Raw genomic sequence first — 24,751 nt, forward strand, 5'->3', positions numbered from 1 at the left:
GGATGGGCGACCGAGTATATTTAGGAGTCGAGGCGGCCGTGGAGGATAAAATTTACTCTTCTGACCATTATAAGGTATGGGTTACGTGCGGTTTAGAGGAGAAAAGGTGAAATTTTACTTCCCTAAAGTTTTGTAGGGATCAGTTAGAGACACTGTAAGTGCATAGTCACCCCATAAATGGCTGGAAGGGAGTTCAGAGATACCCACGGCTGAGCCATGTGAAGTTTCTTGAGGTATAGACTTGTCAAGCAAGGAGATACTCCCTCCGTTCTTAAATACAAGTCTTTCTAGAGATTTCAAATGAACTACCGCATACGGATGTATATAGACATATTTTAAAGTGTAGATTCACTCATTTTGCTCCGTATGTAGTCACTTGTTGAAATATGTAGAAAGACAAATATTTAGGAACGGAGGGAGTACTAAATATTTGTGTTGAATGCAGCACATTATGTGCTTCCATGTATTTTATTTTTTTTGCCTTTTCTTTTCTTGTTTGCAACGATGTGCTTCCATGTCTAAGGGGAGATTGATAGTTCTGACTTTCAAGCAAGGAGATATACTAAATAATTTTTTTTAATGCAGCACATCATTCTTACATGTCTAACAAGATCGGTAGTTCGAACTTGTCAAAGTCAAACAAGGGGAGATCGGTAGACCACATGCGCAACCGCGCGTTGGACGGAGCCAGACTATCCCACCTCCAAAAATCCCAGAGCTACTCCAAGTCCGGCCATCTCTCCTGCACCTGCAATCACGTCTTCGCCGTCGGCTGTCAGGTGCGATGACGGTGTCATCTTGTTTCTACTCGGCAAGCTCGGCTCCAGTTTCTTGCTGCGGTTTCATCCTCGTCCTCGTGCTAACCGATTCTTCTTAATCAAATGCAGTTTCCATTGAAGCACGTACGTACCATGGGTCCTGCCATTCTCTTCTTCCTCGTGCTTGCGGCTGCGGCACTGCGCTGCTCTCCGTGGTGAAGGCCTTGGACTATCATTCCATGGCCAAACGCTCGATGATTTGGATCAACAGAGACGATTTCTTCGACAACCGCAACTACAGCCGCAACATCCTAAGCATAGCACAACTCCAAGATCACTCCGACTTCGAACTCTACGTTGCCGCAGGGTTCTATTGTGTCTCGTCCATGTTCCTGTGCGACAAGTTCGTCTTTGCGGTATCAATTGGTGATTTCACCAACACCATGGTCGGCATTTACAATCGGCAGATCGTCTGGATCGCCAACAGGGCTCGCCCTGTCAGGGAGAATGCCACCCTTGAGTTTACCGCAGATGGAAACTTGGTCCTTCGTGATGCTGATGGTACCCACATCTGGTCAAGCAACATTACAGGCCGAGGTGTAGATGGCATGAAGATCACCGAGACCAGCAATCTGCTCTTGTTTGATCAGAAGAATTCAACAGTGTGGCAATCATTTGATTATCCTACTGACGCAATACTCGCTGGACAGTCACTTGTGGAAGGTACGAGGCTCACTACAAATATATCTGCAACAAATATGTATATCACTGTACAACGAGATGGGTTGTTTGCTTATGCTGAATCCACACCACCACAAATCTACTTTCAGTACAACATGCAGATTCCAATAGCCAAGATAGGAAATTATCCGACAAAGGCTACATTAATGAACGGAAGCCTTAGCTTCATTTTGGGACAAGATTTTTTGAATGAAAGTATCACATTACCAGTAGCTCAATCCACACTACAGTACATGAGATTAGATTCAGATGGACACCTTAGATTGTATGAATGGTCAAGATCTGCTGAGAGCTGGACAATGGTGTATGATATACTAGGGTCCATGGGGACGGATGCTTGTGATTACCCAACAGTTTGCGGGGAGTATGGCATATGCAGAGGGGGGCAATGCACATGTCCACTTGAGAAAAATTCAAGCTCAAGCTACTTCAAGCTCGTGGATGAACACAAGCCACACCTTGGTTGCATACCATTAACTGCCATCTCTTGTCAGGAAATACAACACCATCAGCTCTTGACCATTCCCAACATTTATTACAATGATCAAAACTACACAAACTTTCATGCAGTAACGTATAACGAAACAACCATGGATGCCTGTAAGGAAACCTGCTTGAAGAATTGCTCCTGCATGGCCGTTTTGTCCACTGGTCTAAAATGTGTGTGGGTGACGAAGATATTCTCCTTGCATTCAATAGAACCTCAAAATGCTGGTTACAACTCCTCTGCTTACCTCAAGGTGCAACTTAGCCCCTCTAACGGAAACAGAGAGAAGGCACATCTTAGCCCCTCAAATGAGAACAAAAAGAAGGTGATTTTCGGTGCTACACTTGGAGCTGTTACTACTCTTGTGTTGCTTGTTATTGTTGTTGTTATTTATCTACGAAGGAGGAGAAAGTATGAAGAGAAAGATGAAGAATTTGATTCTGATCAATTGCCTGGAATGCCAATGAGATTTTCTTTCGAAATGTTGAGAGAATGCACTGAAGGGTTCAATAGGAAGCTCGGAGAAGGTGGGTTCGGATCGGTTTTTGAAGGCAAATTAGGTGAAGTCAGAGTTGCAGTAAAACGTTTGGAAGGTTCGACACAAGGAAAGAAAGAATTCTTGGCTGAGGTCGAGACCATTGGCACCATTGAACACATCAATCTTGTCAAGTTGGTTGTCTTTTGTGCAGAGAAGTCTGAGCGGCTTATGGTATATGAATATGTGTCAAGAGGGTCGCTTGATAGGTGGATCTATTACGAACATGAAAATAACCCCCTTGACTGGTACACCCGGTGTAGGATCATTCTAGATATTGCCAAGGGCCTATGCTATCTTCATGAGGACTGTAGGCGAAAAATTGCCCATTTGGACATCAAACCACAAAATATTCTATTGGATGACAACTTCAATGCCAAAGTGGCTGATTTCGGACTTTGTAAGTTAATAAATAGGGATCAAAGCAAGGTAGTGACCGTGATGAGAGGAACACTGGATATTTGGCACCTGAATGGTTGACATCGTCGATCACCGAAAAAGTCGATGTCTACAGCTTTGGAGTTGTTATAATGGAAATAATAAGTGGAAGAAAAAACATCGACGACTCTCAGCCCGAGGACAGTGTCCATCTCATAAATCTATTGCGAGAAAAAGAACAAACAAATCAGTTAATTGATCTGATCGACAAGCACAGTGATGAAATGGTCTCACATGAGGAAAAAATAATTCGAATGATGAAGCTTGCCGTGTGGTGCCTACAAAATGATTGTGCCCGAAGGCCTTCCATGTCAACTGTGATCAAGGTATTGGAAGGCGCAGAGCGCATAGAAACTTTTGATGCAAATTCAATCATGTTTGTTCAAGATAACCCATCCACATACTCAGCCCCATCCCGAGCATCCATCTTATCTGGCCCAATGTGAAGGCTAATGGGTAGAAGGAATTTAGCATTTATATTTCTGCTTTTGTATCATGTGTTATTTGTACTTTGGAAGTGTGTTTGGAATGGCATTCAAGACTGAAGAGAGAGTAGTATTTATGACTTTTAAAGGTGAAGATACCTGGTGATGGTTTTCTGGATGTACTCTGTAAGTTGCACCTCGCGATTTATTGATATGCAGTTAAGGCATATGTAGTTGTTTAAATAGTTATTTGGCACAATCTTCATCATTGTTTAATTCCTAAGATAGTGAAAATACAATGTTAAGATCGATTCACATGAGAGCAAATCAACACTGCCCAGAAACTAACTAAAGTAGTATATTAAGATTGTTTTGCAGAATCACAACTATATATACATCTGATTGTTGTTGAAGTGTTTCATACCTTCAAAGCTGAAAAGCCACTAGTGCAATTATTCTCTTCATGTCATATGTAAGCTGCAACTCGCAACTGTTTTCCAAGCTAGTGAAGAATACACCCCGTGGGGTTCCCATCCGTTGGCTCTGATAGCTTCATTGTGATTCCAAATCGGCAATATTTTGTAGATTCTGAAAGGAGACTCTCATGCGAGAATCCAGGATACTGAGCACAGGTGATGGCATCCATGGGGAGGCAGAACCTGGCGAAGCAGCGGCTCTGTGGAGGAGAAGCGGCGGCCCCGATGGCAATGGGCCATCAAACTGTCGGAGCTTATAGAGGTATGGATGTGTTTCAGGCACACGGGGTAGATATTACCGGACAGTTTCACCCCTCCCGATCGGTAGTTTGCTTGGCTAGACCGGACCAGGTCGATCCAGTCCATCGGTACATCCATTCTTCGAGCCAAACAAGCTGCTAGCTAGGTATCGTCAACCACCTACCTCGATATGTTATCCTCCCTGAGCTCGCTTTGTTCGAGTTGTCAAGGCACGCGAGCGAGCAAACGAATCCGAGCCCTCGTTTCCTCTCTGGCCGAGAAGCCATGGGGCGCGAGATGCTAATGGTATACATACAAGGGATTTATGTTAAACAGATAAACATATGTGAAATGTTCGACCAAAGCGGGCATGAGAATAATAGGCAGTTCATTCATAGATAAAAAATGATATATAAATGACTACATTCGAAAGAAAAGAGCAAACTACGGTACTTTATTCATACTCTTACTGCTCGTCGCCGAATATCGGGATGGCCATCTCGTTGGAGTCACCAGCCTCGTGGTTGTTGCCAACCTAAGAGCATCTCTGGCAGACCCGTTAAAATGCACGAAACTGTAAAATAATCGCCGGTTTACAGTTTAAGGCGAAAAAAAGACCCGAATAAAACCCTTAAACGACTTCAACGTGTAATTTTTTTTAAGAGGCGTGGAAAACATCCCCGCCGAACCCGTGAAAATAAGGATTTCGGATGCAACCCAAGTACACCCTGTATACGCGAAAGACCATTGATGGGAGTCCAACTGCCATCAGAATCTTCATCGCTCGCTCCCGGCCGCCTCCCCGTCCGTCCCCGGCCGCCGCCCCGTCCATCCACTAGTAGAAAAACTACTTTACGTGAGCCACGTTAGTCCCGATTTGTAAACGGACTGGTACTAATGTGACCATTAGTGCCAGTTCCAATGGCTAGGGGGGCGGGAATCATTAGTCTCGGTTCGTGTTGAATCTCTAGTACCGGTTTGTGACACAAACCGGGACTAAAGGGATGGTGGCAGGCTGGTCTCAGGCTGGGGCCCCATGAGCCCCTTTAGTCCTGGTTCGTGTCACGAACCGATACTAGAGGCTCACCTTTAGTCTCGGTTTGTGTCACGAACTGGGACTAAAGATGCTCCTATATAAACCCTTCGTCGAGCCCGATTTCTCTGTTCTTCCCCGTTCCTCTCCTCTCTGTTCTTCCCCTCTTACTCGAGCTCATCCTCCAATTTGGCAAAAAATTGTCAAGATTTGAAGGCACCCCATCAACCTAAGTGTTCACAAAGTTTAGCAACTTTGTCCTTTCATCTCTTATTGCTATATTAGCTCTTGCAATGCTCTATAAGTATATTGATTTGTGGGTTTTAGTTTGGGAGTATTTATATGCGGGAGTTTATTTGATTTATATGCAATTTGAGCTCAAATTTACTTCTTAGTTTCCATGTGTAGGTGTGGTTTAGTTAGTGCCTTCCCGTCCCCGTCAAAACCACCGTCGATCGCCCGCACCGTCCTGTCGCCGACACCACCTTGATGAGCCTCTTGTTCTTATCATTTTTATAAAAAAAATCATGTTTGTGTGATTTAGATAGTTACTTATATAATTTTCTTGCCCTTACGTTGTTTGTTATACATAGTGGCATGGTTTTGATATCCGTCCCCGTCGGTCCTCATCCGGTTTATGATTCGGATGTGGTATATTCTCTTTTATAAGTATTTGTTGCATTTTGTATTTATGACAAACTATGCCCATCAAGTTGACATAGATATTTTTATCTAGGAGGTATGTGAACCGGAAATTCCAACCGACCCTCTTGTCGAGAGGTTAAATTTAGTTGAAAAACAAAACAATTACTTGAAGAAAAAATTGAAAAGAATTGAGGATGAGAAGATGGAATTGGAGTAGCATGTTGTCGATGTCGTCGATGATCACAAGATCAAGATGGATGCAGTGTGTTTGAAGATTAGAAAGATTAGAAAATATGCCATTAATAGTGAGGCTTGGTATCACTATGTTGTTGGATCAATTGTTACCTTAGTTGTGATCTTGATCGCATTTGTTGTTGCATTTAAATGCTTTAGCTAGAGAGTTTGTATGTTGTTTTATGAGAATAAGTGTGTATGAACTTGTATTAATTTGGTTTTTTCGGTGTTATGTAATGAAGATGAGCCGACAATGAATGTACGATGACCGATGCTTTCCCCAGTTCATTAATGATGTGCATACTTTTCTGATTGCAGCTGAGGCAAATAAATGGATGAATGGTTTATGTGTTGTCCATGTGCTAAACTGGCGCATGCCACAACTAACGCTTGTGATTCTTGTTCCATCTCCACCTGCACGCAACTTGTCCGTCGGACTCGCGGAGCTTTGACGCATGCATCTAACCAACACGCTTGACTCAACTCAAAACGAATTAATCACCTATGCAACAAGGTTAATTGTAACAATCACCTCCTTAACTTTGTTGTCCCTTATTCGTCTCTTGAGGCCCATGGTCGTCGATGTCGTCGGTGTAACGCCTAGACGTCCGCCAATAGCATCTTGTCATGTCGATATCATCGCGGTTGGCTTCAACGAGAGCCGCACCTTGTGTGCCTTCACCACCAGCGCACTGTCGTGGCACGCTCGCTGCCGCATGTTTGTCACCGGTGCCGTAACTCACAGGTGACTCGCCTACATGTTTGTCGCCGGTGACTCGCCTCTATGCTGCTGACGATGACGCACCATGTCGCCGACTCGGACATGGAACTCCTCGTGGAAATGGCCTCCGCTCCATGGCCATCACCTCCTTGCCGCCGGTGTCACAACTTACCGGGCAGCACACCTCTCTCCATCGCTTGTGATGCAGCTCGACAATGATGGAGACACGCACCAGCCGCTAGCAGCATCACGCCGCCAACGGCGTCCACCTTGCGCCACCGATGTCCCCCTCACATGGAGTCCGCCCCCCGGCCACCATCTCCTCGAATCAACAAGGCTCTGATGCCAATTGTTGGCGCCGCCTCCTTGCAGCGCCGCTCTACTTCTTCCCCACGAGCTGCCTCGCACAACTCTCTCCCTCTTTTGTCTCACACAAGATCACTTGCACTAAGGGAAGACTCAACACACACGCGCGCGCGTGCATATACCAAGAAGAGCACACAAGCTTTGCCCAGAAGCACTCTTACTTGGCAGCTACAGACAAAAATAGTTATTGTTGTAGGGAGTTGATCTCGCCACCTCTAGTTTAACTACCTAAGGTGGAAGCGAACTGAGATAGCTCGCCTTACAATGGAGAAAGTGGATTGGTTAGGTATCTCAAACACCGATCTCCAAATCGGACACCGTATTCGTTCGCGGACCGGTGAGGACCAGTGCACGAGCAGTGATGCAGCAGCGGGCCTTCCAAAGATGTCCCCTAAATGTCCGTCCTGCTCCTAGCTCCAGTCAATTTAAAATTCAAATGCTCCCAATCACATAGCGTGCACCAGATCACATAGCACCCGATCACAACCAAATAGAAACAAGTATGCCTTGTTTTTACATGCTAAATCACAAAAGAATATCAGTTCAGCAGTCCGCGCAAAAAAAATGCATTTCCTACTGTGTTGGACCGGCAATCCGAGCCTCCACGCTCACTCTACCGCTGCCGCCTCCTTCTCCGCCCTTTGCAGCTGATCCTTCGTGCGCTTCAACATCTTAAGATGGACGGTTGGCATGATCATCCTTGCATCTTTATCTACCTCCTCCATCTTCATCATCAACATCTTTGCATCCTCTGAAGTGGTTGCGATCTCGACCTTCTTCTCTTCGAGCATGACTTCTCTTAAAGTTTGACCTTCTTCTCGGTCGCCGCCATCAACATGTTAATCCTCTCAGTCTTAGATGCCTCCCTTATGTTGGAGTGCTTGGCATATAGTCCTCTATCTTTTCCAAGATATTATCGAACCTCTCAATCATCTTTGGCCACCACCCTTCTTGCTTCGCCCTCTCCTCGTACCACTATTTTCCCTAGAACCCTCTCGTAATCTTCTTGGGTGGATCTTTTGGTGGCTCGGTTGGGTCACCCGTTTCTTCCTCGGTACCCATGTTGGTGGCCTTGGCGGAGTTGGCAATGTATAGATTCCACTTTGGTTGCACATTTAACTTCAACCAATAACAGATTCCACTTTGGTTGCACCTGTTGGTTGCACATTTAGCTTCTCCAACTTGAAGAGAACATTGCACATATGGGAATGCTACAAAGTAAAACATTGTCAACAAGTTGCATATCCGGCAATATGATCAACACAACAATGCTTACCCGGCCAAATAATCAATACGACAATGCATATTCGCCATCCAAAGCAACACAACAATGCACATCCGGCCATCCAAAGCAACACAACAATGCATATCCGGCCATCCCACTACTTCAAAAGGGCTTATAGGTGAATCCAAATGATTGGTGGGTGAGGCGTGGCACCCGCCAAAGCTATTTTCTACAACAAATAGCAGCGGGTGCTAAAAATCGCTCGCCACGGCTACACAAGTAACAGTGGCGGGCCTGGCTGAAGACATGCTACATCTATGCGATTTCTGATTCCTTCACGGCTGACAAGCAGCTGTGGCACGCGAGGTTGCGCGCCTGCTATAGTTACCTTCCACAGCTGTGGCAGGCAGCTGCTAGTACCCGCCACAGCTATATTTGGGTACACGCGTGCCAAACATTTTCAAATCTTTTCAGAGCGCGGGTGGTGGGTTCTTGTTGTCGCCCGCCACAGCTATATTTGGTCGCATTGCCACCTACTGCGCATATACTGCGGTGGCGCACTCTGCCCTGTGCCCGTCACTGCTATACATGACCTTATCCACCATATCCCCTCACCCACAACAGTTACATCTCATTCCCCACCTTTCTCCCCTGTGTCTCGCCGTCGCCGGGGTCGTGGCGTTGTTCGTCGCCACCGGCGAGGTTGTCGTCCGCCGCCTCGAATGGCGTCGAGGAGCCAATATTCCCTGCCGCCTGCGCTGTCTGTCCCCACCTCGAAGTTTGTCGGTGTCGCCGTGCAACGCTACCTCGAACTAGTTCCCCGTGACCGTCACCCGTGCCATTCTCCGCATCCAACGTCATCCTTGTTTTCGTCGAACACGTGGTCCATCGACGCCTCCGCCATTGACCTCGGCCTTGTCCAACCCGCCGTCCGACTCCGGCCCGGTAAGCACACCTCCCTTCTCTCTGTTAATGGTGATTTTATTAGTGTAGTTATAACGTACTACATATGGATAAAAATATAGTACAATATTTTATTAGTGTAGCTAAAATTTGTTGTATGATGTACCATTGAATCTTCATAAGTAAATGTCTCGAAATTGAATGTGTGTGCTACACAAAATGTACTACATATGGATGAACGTATATTAAATTATTTTTCATGATGTCGGGGTATTCATTGTGAGTGCCAATGTTTTTACGAAGCATGTATTAAGTTCCGTTTTGCTTAATCTCTGGCACTCAATATGCCTAATTTCTATCAAAAGTTATGCTATTTTTTCGTAATTTTATTACCTTTTTAGGGACAAGCTTCTTACAAAGACATCTAAATGTTTTATCTAAATATCAAATTGTTTAATGCCATTTAGATGGAGATGTCAAGACGCCTTGCTAGGACTCCTAGACCCATACACGGAATTCATACTGCCGTAAACATCGCCCCGAGGGTGGCTCAGTACATGGAGATCCTACTCACCTATGCCGAGAGTGCTCGAGCAACCACAGAGAGTGCTCAGGCATATTACGAGAATGCTAGAGTATCCGCTGAGGGCGCTAGAGCAGCCGTTGAGAGTTCGCAAGGAGCCGCCGAGAGTGCACGAGCACCCATCGAAGCTGCGAGGACCACCCAAGCCGAGGTCACGAAGATGGTGCAAGGCGAGGATAGCTCATGGTGGAGCTGAACTTTTACTTCTGAACAACTAGTGCACCACCTTCATGTGATTTATATGATCGGTGCATGTGAACTTAATTTCTATGTTGCTATGATGGAGCTAAACTTTTGCTTCCGAACTACTAATGAACTACGCAATGTTGCCATTTGTATCGTCTATGATACTATGAAGATTATAATGTGACTTTGCTCTATGTGATTGGATAACTATAAAATTGACTTGTTAGCTTGTTTATTTATTTACGTAGATGAAATGGGACAGGTATGTGGTGTACACCGGGTGAAATCCTGGAATTTAATTTATGATTCATGAGAGATATGCAAGGAACAAGTGGACAGTTACAAGAATAGCTGCTATAAAGGATATAAGACTAAAAAGGAAGTTGAGGGTCATTATGCCAACTACGTCTACAAAGTAGCTAAGGATCATTATGTAAAATACGTTCGCAAAGAGAAAATCAACTACGAAGTATGCAAGATCGTGCGGACAAGTGGACGAGTAAAGAATTTGGTTATTTTTATTCAGCTCATTGTCATTATGGTATTGTTGTTATCATGAGGTCCTGTATGTATGTGTACGTACCAATTATGCGACGTGAGTTGTTGTACTTTAATGCGTACATCAATTTGTATGAAGTTTAGATTATTGTTATGTTAAATGTGTTGTCTATGATCGCTTACGTTAGTTGTACACTGTAATGTGGTTATTTGTATGCTATAGTGTGTATTGGTTGTTGAAAGGGAGTAGTCATAGTGGCTGCCACTGATGAGACTCTACCAATGGGAGGCGCGCGCCCGCCACTGATGCCATTAGAGCAGTGGCGGGCGCCCCTGGGAGCCGGGCTCGCCACTACTGCCCTTTTGACACCCGCCACTGCTGGGCATTCCTGCAGTAGTTTCCAAAGCAACGCAATAATGCATATCCAACGAAATGATCAACACTTATTAACAACTTACTTGCTCGGAGATTTGTGCACTTGGCCACCCTCCCATAAGTTGCCACAACTGGCAGCAATACTTTGACACCTCCTCTTGGATGATGTACACCATCAATAGTTGAGAGACTTCATCCGACGGTTGCGGATGAGTTCATCGATGTAGGCTTGAAATGCTTGTGTTCATGGAAACAAGTATGAATGTTGTCCAAAACTTTCAGCCCTTTTGCTCCATACCATGGATCGGATCAATGTTAGAGGCCAACCACGCATCACACAATAACTCATCCTCCCTCACGTTGAAGCTTTTCCGCTCTACCCTTCTTTTTTGGATCGACCTTAAATTCATCCGGATCAAGGTCATCGTCCCCGTCCTTCTCTTGCTCCTATTCCTGCTAGCCGTTGGCCCAATCCGGCTGGTGGGTGCTCGACTGGGTGTACGTGCAGGGCTGGGTGTATGCCCCGTAAGAGTTATTGGATTTCCCCGCAGAGGAAGGGTGTTGTAGCACAACAACAAAAATTATTTCCCTCAGTTAAAAACCTATGTTTAATTGAACCAGTAGAAGTCTACAAGCTAACAAGATAAGCAACACTTGCACATGAACACAATAAATCCTTGAACCAATTTGACAAGGGGGTTGTCAATCACCTCGTCTTGCTATTTGCAATGTTAAAAACAAATAGTGGATGGTAATAATATAGTGGAGCGGTAAAAATAATGGAGAGTGAATACAAGAGCAATCGTTTAAACACAAGGATTTAATGAGAATGGACCTGGAGGACATAGGTTCACTAGGGTCATCCCTCTCGAAAGCAGGTAGTGGCAATGTAAACAAATTACTGTTGGGCAAATGATATAAAAGTAACATTAAGGACAGTATAACCGAGCCTAAAGCGAGCCCTCTCACGCCTTTAGAAGTTTTGGCCGTTGGATCTCGTGTCCTGACCATTTGTGGCCGTCTGATCGCTGCCTCACCCCGCTATCAATTGCTAAGTGGGCTTAGCTGTCCTGCGGCTGGCTACTCTGGTGGAAAAATCGGTGTATTGTGGTTAACTGGGCCTGCTCGCGGACAAAGCCCATCGATTCAGTAGCCGCACTGATTTGTTCTGCGGCGCTCCTCTCTCACGACCTGGAGGCGTGCATAGGCGATGCGGGTGGCACGGCTATCCCAGTCACGGATGCCGAGTTGTTCGAGCCACCCGGCCCGCACGCCGACGCCGGTAGAGACCAAGCGACGTTCGACTGTACAGGAGGGAAACTGCCTCGATGGGATTAAAGGAGGCAATCAGTTATCAGTTCCTGGGAGCATTGACTAATTATTAAGGCGTGCGTTTCTTTTCCCTGATCTGCAGCTGCTTCGATTCTTGCATGTACATATATCTTCATCTTCTGGTGCTCTCCTCGCTCGTATTACTCCAGCAAACAGACTGCCTATCACGTCATAGTGGGGAACTGGGGATTGATTGCGCGATGGCCACATCCTAGATCGTCAAGCCGACCAGCCTGTAGAAGCTAGGAGCGGCTTCGAAAACGATGACGATTCTACTTAATGGAGCTCCTCGTCAACCCTCGGTTGCTCACTCCGTTTATAGATGGTCGATGGGAATTCCTCACGCCATCAATCTGTCAGCGACCCTATAATAACCTTCTGACCCACTGTCATCGTCCCAGGCCTGCGGCTGATCCCCATCTACTGATCTACGTGATGTGAGCCAACAAAACACGGTGAGCAACTGAGCACCCCACTCTTGTTCCTCCATCTGAAGTTTGTAACAAGGTGAGCAACTGAACACCCCAATTCTTTTCTGCCATCTGCAGTTTTTCTTTTTGTTCAGATCTTGCTACTGATGGAAGGCAGTGATTATGTATGTCTGTAAATGGGACTCATATTTAGATTTGTGTCAAAAATTATGTCTAACCATTTTGCAATTCTGATTGACTGCTATGGACAACTTGTTGATTATCTGTTTTCTTTGTAGCAGGTTTGGTGAGTCTCATGACTACTCAGGGTTCTGTTTTTGCCTGTCTAGATTTATTTTCTATGGTGTGCAAATAAATGATGCGTTGTATATGCAGACTTGTTTGGTTATGAAATAAAGTATGGATTGGTCGTACGAAATATCGATTACTTCCGATGGGCTATTTTCTGATGATATTATTTGATATGGTCTTCTATGTATAGCTCCAACTTGGATTGATGATGTACATGCAAATACGATGGTTAACTTATATTTTGAAAAACTCATTGCATATCTACAACTTCGTACAATTATATGACTAACTACATGCACTAGTAGAAAAATACCTATTAGTCCCGGTTCGTAAGGGCCTTTAGTCCTGGTTCATGAACCGGGACTAGTGGGTCGTTAGTAATACCTCCCCCCTTTAGAATTGGTCCTCCACGTGGCCGGTGCGCCGAGCCCAGGCAGGGGGGCCTTTGGTCCCGGTTGGTAGCACCAACCGGGACCAAAAGGCATCCACGCGTCAGCATTCCAGTGGCTGGGGTTTTTGTTTTTTTGAAAGGGGGTGGTGGTTGGGGGTTTATGGGGGTTAATTTAGGTGTTTCATATATTGTGTTAGCTAGCTAATTAATAGAGAGTAGTGTCCTCTCTTATGTCCGTGTGCTTGGTCGACGCTACGTACTATATACATATAGCCCTCGACACGCTAGCTAGTAAGAAAATGAAGGGAACCATCGAATACAGAAGTTCGTCATGCATACCGAGAGAAATGATCGATCGACCTCTCCTTCTCCGACAGATTGGTCGAACAACAAGTTTTCGTATCATGTACGTCCGGCGCTACTGGCTACATACAGCATGTACAATATATAAGATCTCTCAATTACAGTCCCCTAGCATTTGAAATCAAGTTCCACATGGTATTCTCTGGCTTTATTGATGACGTGGTCAAGAAAGAATCCCGCCAATTACTCTTGAATTGCTTTCATGCGATCTAGTTCTAGGAGTTCATTCCGCATCTGCCACGTCTAATTTGAAGAAGGGGGTTAATTAATACACACACACACACACACACACACACACACACACACACACACACACATATATATATATATATATATATATATATATATATATATATATGAATGAAACTCAACAGAAATGATGGTGTAATAAAATGAAATTGTGAATATTATTAATTGCTTACGCACTTCATATTGTCTTTGAGAGTAGCCCCGCTTATTTTTCAAAGTCGCGTTGTAGATGAACCCGCACACGTAGTATCCACAGAAATCATTCCCTTGTTCCTGCCACAAGCACTTTACGATAAATAGAGGTCAATCAAACTGATAATGAAGCATTATAAATGGCATTGATGAAATTATAGCTATAGAATCAACGGGAGATGCACACAACTAGCTAGCCAGTAGTACTTACTTTCGGGTATATATATCGCAGCTCCTTCGGCAGTCCCGGAGCTACTGCGGTGAACTGTTTCCAAACCCTGCAAGACAAAGAAAATAATTATTATTACTTGTGATATCATGAAAAGAACAAAAAGTTGCCGCTATGGTGCGATAATGATCGATTGAACTTACTTGCTGAGCATTTCAGTCATGTCCGCATAGGTGCTGGGATCTTTCCGTCTCGAGTCTAAGACGGTTGCTAGTCCACGCTCAAGCTTAATCTCCAGAAGAATACAGTGGTACCTGCGCACGCATGCATAACTGATCAATTACATTACTATAACCTCACTCGAGTAATAAGGGAAACCGAATATGCAAACGATCAGTAACACTCACTTGGTGTTGTAAGGAAAGAGTATGGTATCTTTGTTTTGAATTTTGATCAACGATTGTAGCAAGTTGTCCTCGGCCTCTTCGACGTGCTTTTCAACCAGAAATACATCTATGATATTTGTGTTAATGAACCCAATATCATAGATTTCATTTTTTTGCACTCAACGATCTTCAATCTGCATAATATATTGAGGATAATTAATTATAAATACATGCAATGAAAGCCAAGCTATATATAGAGACTTAATGACAGAAATAGTACTTACAGACAGTAGCAAAAGACCGTTAATTTATCGAGGGCCTTTTGACTGAAGAACGCAAAGAACTCCTCAAATGGAACACACAACAGATCAGTTCCAACGAGGTCGTGCTCCTCTTTAATGTGCAGATACAAACTATTCGTCCCCCCAGACTCTCTGCAGGTTTTCATGTACCAAGTATGGAATCTTCGCATCATCGTTGTTAGAGATTTTTCATCTTTGACGAGAGGCTTCCCGTACTCGTATCTGTGTTCTTCCACCTTCATGAATTCAGGAAGTGCATCGTCAGGCAGGTAATCTTGTGGATTGCCATAACCGGCCACCATCCCCGGAACATTAGCGACGACGTTGCCGCTAGACACATTGAGCGGGGGGCACGATTGGTTTGGTTGTTTGCCGAGCTGGTCAATTTTTTCGCAGCTGCTCGTTCTTTTGCTCTTTGATGTCTGACAGTACTTCCCGACCGCTCCGCTTGGAGATATGTCTGTTCAGTAATGCGCTCATAGTTGGTTCTCGGCGGAGACTTTGCCGGTTTCCTCAGGGCAGCCAGAGTGCGCTTCACTTTCACCGGATCTACCTTCTCCTCCGGAGGTGGATGTCTCTTTGCTTTCAACCCTGCAAACCAGTCATCCACTTCGGTCTGCGCGATCTTCACGTTTTCCTCCTCGGTCCTCTCGTACGGTAACTTCTCTGGAGTCTTCAGACAAGGACTGAATCTGTATTTCCTCCCGCCTTTGGCTGTACTGCTAGACACCGGCAGAGCAGACGGAGCGGATGTCTTCTTTGCTTGCTTTTTGTGAGGCGGAGGAGAAGGACTATGACGCGCCGGAGCAGCCGGAGCGGCGGCGGGTCTCTTCCACCCTTGCTGATGAGGCGGAGAAGGAGGAGGCTGGCTGCTCGGGCGCGCCGGCACAGGCGGAGTGCCGCCACGCGCCGGAGAAATAGGCGGAGTGCCGCCACGCGTGCCCTGATCGTCACTCGCCGAAGGAGGAGGCGGTGGAGGAGGCGGAGTGTGCTGACTCGCCAGAGGGGGAGGAGGCGGAGGCGTCCAGTTCGGAAGGTTGATGAGCTCCTTCCGCCATAGGCATGGAGTTTTCAGAGCACAACCCAGCCTAGTCTCCCCTTCAACGGTAGGGTGGTCAAGCAGGAGGTCCTCAAATCCCTCCGTTATTTCATCCACCATCACCTTAGCATATCCTTCTGGAATCGGCTGGCAGTGATAAGTTGTACCGGGTCCACTAGGATAAACTTGGCCAACAGCCGCCTTGACCTTCAAATTCATCCATCGCGCCATAATGTGGCAATTTTCAGACTCTGTGATACCATCCACGGGATAGCTAGCAGGAGCCGTCAAGACATGCTCCGGCTGAAGCAGCTCGGTGGAAGCCACGCTGCTTCTCCGCTGAGATGGCCGGGTAGCTTCGGGGGAAGCTTCAGCAGGTCATTTGCTGCGATCTGCTGCTTCTCGTTCCTCTAGCCCCATTACCCTTTCGTGTAGTGGATGCATTTGGTCCTGCTCCAGTTTCTTCCTCCTCTCGTGGGTTTTGTAACCCCCTGCATCCGGAAAACCAACCTTCCACGGAATGGAGCCTGGCGTGCCTCGTGTCCGTCCAGGGTGCTCAGGATTCCCAAGGGCCATTGTGAGCTCGTCCTTCTCCCTGTTTGGAAGGAACATCCCTCGCTGCACTGCATCGATATAGTGTCGAAGGTTCTTGACTGGTATTTGCAGTTGCTCGTCCGTCCACTGGCACTTCCCTGTTACAGGGTCCAAGGTTCCGCCAGCCCTGAAGAACCAAGTCCGGCAACGGTCTGGCCAGTACATTGTCTCTGGTTCGATCCCTTTTTCAAGCAGATCATGCTCAGCCTTGGACCACTTAGGCCGGGCTTTGAGGTAGCCACCTGACCCCGTGCGATGGTGAAGCTTCTTCTTCGCAGCATTTTTCTTGTTTGTCACCGACATCTTCTTACTCTTTTTCGATTTCTTGTGGGCCACAAATGCGGGCCAGTGATCTTTGATCTTCTCATATTTGCTGATGAATTCTGGTGTCTTTTCTTTCTCGACAAACTGGTTCAACTCTTTTCTCCACCTCCTCATTAGGGTTGCCATCTTCTTAAGAGCACAAGACTTGATTAATTTCTCTTTAACTGGCTTCTCCGGATCCTCCTCTCGCGGTAGGGTGAAATTTGCCTTTAGCTCAGTCCAAAGATCTTCTTTCTGCATATCATTGACATAAGACACCTCAGGGTCTTCCTCCTTAGGCTTATACCATTGATGGATGCTGATCGGGATCTTGTCCCTAACAAGAACCCCGCACTGAGCAGAAAATGCCTTCCTTGTCTGGATGGGTTCAATCGGTTCGCTGTCGGGCGCGATTTCTATGATCTCAAACTTTTCATCCGAGATCAACTTTTTTTTCGGGCCTCGTCTCCTTACCGAAGTTGTGCTCGATCCAGAGGGCTAGAAATTATAAGGAAGAAAGACGAGAGTAATTAATATGTGTACATATACCAAAACAATGGATGCATCAATTAACTAGCTAGTCAGCACGGGCTTAACTAATATATATATATACTTGGCCGGACTCGATTCGGTCACCGGAGCAGTCAGCACGGTCTCCTTCTTGTACCTCCATTGTGTCACCGAAGCCATCATGAACATAGTCCTCTTCTTGTACCGGCGTTAATGGGTCGAAGCCATCATGAACATAGCCCTCTTCTTCACCCAGTCGTTCCTGACCATCGGTGTCGTTGAGAAATGACGCAACTTCATCACTTCCTTGTGCGATTATGTGCCCCAACATCGCTTCTGCTTCTTCGTCTCGGGAGTTCTCCATAGTTTCTGCAAATATTTACAACATGTCAATTATTATTCAAACATGGTACAGATGGATCGATATATATATATATATATATATATATATATATATATATATATATATATATATATATATTAGTGGCAAACGTAGAACTAGCTAGCTAATCACAATAAGGAATCATGTTAGTGGCCTCGACGCTGCTTCTCTAGGGTTTGGGGTCGCCTCGACACAACGCTTCAAGGGTTTGGGGTGGCCTCGACGACAACGCTCTTTTAACTTGGTAAATTTGGGTGGCCTCGAGAGAGTTAATTTGTCGGGTAGGGGCACGTAGGAGACCAACATCGTTTTCTCTCTAGGGTTTGAGTGTCTTTGAGAGTTTTGGTCGAGCGAGAGGGCCGAGGGGGGTGCTGCCATTGTATAAGTTATCACGGTCGAGAGGGGGTATATATATCGACCGCTGACCTCATGTCGAAGTTATCTCGAGGGGGTTATATCGACAACGACGCGACATACATATACATGGGAAAATAATGTTATCGGAGAGGGCGTATCGGTACCCCCCCCCCTCGTGTTGAAGTTTCTTCTTTCTCCTCTATTCCTTTCTTCTTCTACTACTCTTCTTTTTCTTCTTCTCCGTCGAGAAAGGAAAATGAGGAAAAGGAAGAAAAGAGGAAGAAGGAAGAAAAAAAAAAGAGGAGGAGAAGAAAGGAATAGAGGAGAAGAAGAAAAATAGAAAATTTCTATTTTTCTTCTTCTCCTCTATTCCTTTCTTCTTCTCCTCTTCTTTGCCTAATGCATTGTTCATATGAATATACAAACATTGGCATATTCTACAATAATTAATATCACTAAAAAAATCTATGAACAGAAAAAAACCTAGCTTTTCTAAAAATCTATCTTTTGCAAAAATGAAAACATTAATACACATATGAACAAAAACATGCTCTGAACAATTTTTTTATACATTTTGAACATCTACATACACATAGCCACATACATACACATATACATTATATATATATGAACAAAAAAATTAAATAATAAAAATGAAAAAAAACAGAGCTGGTGCGGCGCGGCGGATCACAGCGGGGGCGGCTAGATGACGATGGCGAAGGTGGGGGCAGCGAGGGCGCCGGCGCGCGGGGGCGGGACGTGGCAGGGGCTCGGGGCGGCGCGCGGGGGCGGGACGGGGCGCGGGCTCCGGGAGGCCAGTGACGAGGACGGCGCAGGCTCGGGGAGGCCGGCGACGAGGACGGCGCGGGCTCGGGGAGGCGACAACCTTGGCGGCAGCGGCGGCGGCAACGAGGTGGAGCAGCCTAGCTGCGTCGAGGAGGGTCGGCGTCGTCGGGGGCAACTGGCGATGAGATTCTGACTTTTTGCAAAGTGTTTGCTTATATAGCAAAGCCATTGGTCCCGGTTCGTGAAACCAACCGGGACTAATGCACCCTTTAGTCCCGGTTAGTGCCACCAACCGGGACCAAAGGCCTCTTTTTCGGCAGCCCAGAGGGCGGGAAGCGGCGGCCTTTGGTACCGGTTAGTGCCACAAACCGGTACCAATGCCCCCCCTTTAGTCCCGGTTGGTGCCACCAACGGGACCAAAGTCTGCTGTGCTGCCCGCGTCGGGGCCAAAGTTTGATCCCACCTTGCTAGTTGAGAGGGGCGTGCAGTGGTTTATAAGCCCCACTGCCACACCCCTCTCGAGCTCCTCTCCACCGCAGGCTTTCGGGCCTACTTGCTTTGCTTTGCCTGATGGGCCTTCTGGGCCTACTGCGGGCCTGAATCCTGGCCCATAGTAGGGTTTCTAGTCGTATTCAGGCCGTGGGGGCCCAGTAGGAGGCATTTTTTTTCTTTACTTATTTTTGCTATTTTATTTTTTTTCCAGTTTTTTGTTTTGTTTTCTGCATTATTTATTTTCTTTTGTTTTTTGCTTTATTTTTTAATTCTTTTTGCTTTTAGTTTTAGAAAAATTATAAACTTTTTGTTAGTGCCATTAGTTTTCAAATTTGAAAACACTTTTTTTGTTTTTTTGTTTTCTTTCTTGCTTTATTTATTTTGTTTTGTTTCCACTTACAACAAAATACTTATTGTTGCTATTTTTAATTATTACGAGGGCCGAACCATAAGACATTAAAGCATTTCAAATGAACTCTGAAAAAGTTGAAAGTTGGCATGGTATCATAAATTGACCCACATAGCATGTGCATGTACAAAACGGACAATGGTATCATACTCGTCAGTTACAAAGTTGGCATGGTATCAACATAATAGTTGAAGGAGAAAGTCTTCACTTTTTCTTCGCTTGTGTCATTTGCTTGTTGCGCCGTAACCATGGATAATCTTCATTGTTTATCAGGATGCTAGGGTCAGCCTTGACTTTCAAGGGAGGAATTTCATGAAACTTTTCATAATCTTCAGACATGTCTGTCTTGTCCTCCACTCCCACGATGTCCCTTTTTCCTGAAAGAACTATGTGGCGCTTTGGCTCATCGTATGATGTATTCGCTTCCTTATCTTTTCTCTTTCTCGGTCTGGTAGACATGTCCTTCACATAGATAACCTGTGCCACATCATTGTCTAGGACGAACGGTTCGTCAGTGTACCCAAGATTTTTCAGATCCACTGTTGTCATTCCGTATTGTGGGTCTACCTGTACCCCGCCTCCTAACAGATTGACCCATTTGCACTTAAACAAAGGGACCTTAAAATCGTGTCCGTAGTCAAGTTCCCATATGTCCACTATGTAACCATAATATGTGTCATTTCCCCTCTCGGTTGTTGCATCAAAGCCGACACCGCTGTTTTGGTTGGTGCTCTTTTGATCTTGGTCAATCGTGTAAAATGTATTTCCATTTATCTCGTATCCTTTCCAAATCAATACAGTCAAAGATGGTCCCCTGGACAACAAGTATAGCTCATCACAAACAGTGTTGTCACCTCTGATACGTGCTTCGAACCAACTGCTAAAAGTCCTGATGTGTTCACATGTAATCCAGTCGTCGCACTGCTCCAGGTGTTTGGAGCGCAGACTGTTCTTGTGTTCATCGACATACGGGGTCACCAAGGTAGAGTTCTGTAGAACTGTGTAGTGTGCTTGAGACCAAGAATATTCGTCCCTGCATATTATTGAGTCCCTTCCAAGCGTGCCTTTTCCAGTCAGTCTCCCCTCATACCGCGATTTAGGGAGACCTATCTTCTTAAGGATAGGAATGACGTCAACACAAAAGCCGATGACATCCTGTGTTTGATGGCACATGGAGATGCTTCCTTCTAGCCTAGCACGATTACGGACATATTTCTTTAGGACTCCCATGAACCTCTCAAAGGGGTACATATTGTGTAGAAATACGGGGCCCAGAATGACAATCTCGTCAACTAGATGAACTAGGACGTGCGTCATGATATTGAAGAAGGATGGTGGGAACACCAGCTCGAAACTGACAAGACATTGCGCCACATCACTCCTTAGCCTTGGTATGATTTCTGGATCGATCACCTTCTGAGAGATTGCATTGAGGAATGCACATAGCTTCGCAATGTCTAATCGGACGTTTTCCGGTAGAAGCCCCCTCAATGCAACCGGAAGCAGTTGCGTCATAATCACATGGCAGTCATGAGACTTTAGGTTCTGGAAGTTTTTCTCTGGCATATTTATTATTCCATTTATATTCGACGAGAAGCCAGTCGGGACCTTCATACTGAGCAGGCATTCAAAGAAGATTTCTTTCTCTTCTTTCGTAAGAGCGTAGCTGGTAGGACCTTCATACTGCTTCGGAGGCATGCCCTCTTTTTCGTGCAAGCATTGCAGGTCCTCCCGTGCCTCAGGTGTATCTTTTGTCTTCCCATACACGCCCAAGAAACCTAGCAGGTTCACGCAAAGGTTCTTCGTCACGTGCATCATGTCGATCGAAGAGCGGACCTCTAGGTCTTTCCAATAGGGTAGGTCCCAAAATATAGATTTCTTCTTCCACATGGGTGCGTGATTCTCAGCGTCATTCGGAACAGCTAGTCCGCCGGGACCCTTTCCAAAGATTACGTGTAAATCATTGACCATAGCAAGTACGTGATCACCGGTACGCATGGCGGGCTTCTTCCGGTGATCTGCCTCGCCTTTGAAATGCTTGCCTTTCTTTCGACATTGATGGTTGGTCGGAAGAAATCGATGATGGCCCAGGTACACATTCTTCCTGCAGCTTGCCAGGTATATACTATCGTTGTCAAGTAAACAGTGCGTGCATGCGTGGTATCCCTTGTTTGTCTATCCTGAAAGGTTACTGAGAGCGGGCCAATCGTTGATGGTCACGAACAGCAACGCCTTTAGGTTAAATTCCTCCTGTTTGTGCTCATCCCACATACGTACACCGTTTCCATTCCACAGCTGTAAAAGTTCTTCAACTAATGGCCTTAGGTACACATCAATGTCGTTGCCGGGTTGCTTAGGGCCTTGGATGAGAACTAGCATCATAATGAACTTTCGCTTCATGCACATCCAAGGAGGAAGGTTATACATACATAGAATCACGGGCCAGATGCTGTGATTGCTGCTCTGCTCCCCGAAATGATTAATGCCATCCGCGCTTAAAGCAAACCATACGTTCCTTGGCTCACTTGCAAACTCACCCCAGTACTTTCTCTCGATTTTTCTCCACTGCGACCCTTCAGCGGGTGCTCTCAACTTCCCGTCTTTCTTATGGTCCTCAATGTGCCATCGCATCAACTTGGCATGCTCTCCGTTTCTGAACAGACGTTTCAACCGTGGTATTATAGGAGCATACCACATCACCTTCGCAGGAACCCTCTTCCTGGGGGGCTCGCCGTCAACATCACCAGGGTCATCTCGTCAGATCTTATACCGTAATGCACCGCATACCGGGCATGCGTTCAGACCCTTGTACGCACCGTGGAAGAGGATGCGGTCATTAGGGCATGCATGTATCTTCTGCACCTCCAATCCTAGAGGGCATACGACCTTCTTTGCTGCGTATGTACTGTCGGGCAATTCGTTATCCTTTGGAAGCTTCTTCTTCAATATTTTCAGTAGCTTCTCAAATCCTTTGTCAGGCACAACATTCTCTGCCTTCCACTGTAGCAATTCCAGTACGGTACCGAGCTTTGTGTTGCCATCTTCGTAATTGGGGTACAACCCTTTTTTGTGGTCCTCTAACATGCCATCGAAATTCAGCTTCTCCTTTTGACTTTTGCATTGCGTCCTTGCATCGACAATGACCCGGTGAAGATCATCATCATCGAGCACATCGTCTGGTTCCTATTGATCTTCAACAGCTTCGCCCGTTGCAGCATCATCGTGCACATCGTCTGGTTCCTCTTGATGTTCAGTAGCATCACCGTATTCAGGGGGCACATAGTTGTCATCGTACTCTTCTTCTTCCCTGTCTTCCATCATAACCCCTATTTCTCCGTGCCTCGTCCAAAAATTATAGTGTGGCACGAAACCCTTGTAAAGCAGGTGGGTGTGGAGGATTTTCCGGTCAGAGTAAGACTTCGTATTCCCACATATAAGGCATGGACAACACATAAAACCATTCTGCTTGTTTGCCTCAGCCACTTCGAGAAAATCATGCACGCCCTTAATGTACTCGGAGGTGTCTGTCACCGTATATCCATTGCCGGTTCATCTGCGTGCATTATATATAATTAAGTGTGTCAAAAATCATTACAGAACATCATGAATAGATAATTAAGTGATCAAATTAATAGAAGTTCATCATCACATTAAAACCAAAGTACATACATATTTCTCATCTAACAACATAAAGCTCTGCAGAGCATCTAAATTAATTAAACCATACACTGAAACTATGTAAAACATTTCAATGCGAAAACAAATGCGATCATAATCGCAACCAATGTAACAACTGATCCAACGGCATAATGATACCAAGCCTCAGTATGAATGGCATATTTTCTAATCTTTCTAATCTTCAAGCGCATTGCATCCATCTTGATCTTGTGATCATCGACGACATCGGCAACATGCAACTCCAATATCATCTTCTCCTCCTCAATTTTTCTAATTTTTTCCTTCAACAAATTGTTTTCTTCTTCAACTAAATTTAACCTCTCGACAATAGGGTCGGTTGGAATTTCCGGTTCAACAACCTCCTAGATAAATAAAATCTATGTCACGTTGGTCGGCATAATTGTCATAAACAATAAATGAACCAATAGTTATGAAAAGATAATATATACCACATCCGAATCATAGACAGGACGAGGGCCGACGGGGGCGGATACCAAAACCATCGCACTATATAAGATGCAATAATAAAAGTAAGAAAATTATACAAGTATCTATATAAACATACAAGTAAGAATTTGTTTTCCTTTCAGAAAGAAGATAAGAACAAGAGGCTCACCACGGTGGTGCCGGCGACGAGATCGGCGTAGGCGATCGACAGCGGTGAAGATGGGGACGGGACGTGACAGACCGCTAAACCTAGACAAATATTAAGGAAAATGGAGCTTGGAGGTCGCGCTTTGAGAGGAGAAAGCTTAAGTAGTGTGGCTCGGGCATTCCATCGAACACCTCGTGTGCATAGGAGGCGAGCTAGAGCACCACAAAGCTCTCCCCTCGTCGGCCACGAAAAACAGAGCACTGGGAGTGCTCTGCTCGCTGGCGAGGGGTATATATAGGCAACTAATTGGTCCCGGTTGGTGGCTTGAACCGGGACTAAAGGGCAGCCATTGGTCCCGGTTCATGCCACCAACCGGGACCAATGGTTGTGGGCCAGGAGCGATGCCCATTGGTCCCGGTTCGTCCCACCAACCGGAACCAAAAGGTCCAGACGAACCGGGACCAATGGCCCACGTGGCCCGGCCGGCCCCCGGGGCTCACGAACCGGGTCCAATGCCCCCATTGGTCCCGGTTCTGGATTGAACCGGGACTAATGGGCTGGCCGGGCCTGGACCATTGCCCCCTTTTCTACTAGTGTTGAGCCATTTTTTTATTTTTTCTCAGATATTTC

General features: G+C 45.7%; 1 pseudogene; it reads left to right on the forward strand.

The window, feature by feature from the left end:
* Window positions 1-997: 997 nt before the first annotated feature.
* The window catches only part of LOC119321660, a 78,592-nt pseudogene continuing 54,838 nt past the window's right edge, over window positions 998-24,751 (forward strand).

The sequence above is a fragment of the Triticum dicoccoides genome, chromosome 6B (genome assembly GCF_002162155.2).
Source record: "Triticum dicoccoides isolate Atlit2015 ecotype Zavitan chromosome 6B, WEW_v2.0, whole genome shotgun sequence".
In the NCBI taxonomy this organism is placed as follows: domain Eukaryota; kingdom Viridiplantae; phylum Streptophyta; class Magnoliopsida; order Poales; family Poaceae; genus Triticum; species Triticum dicoccoides.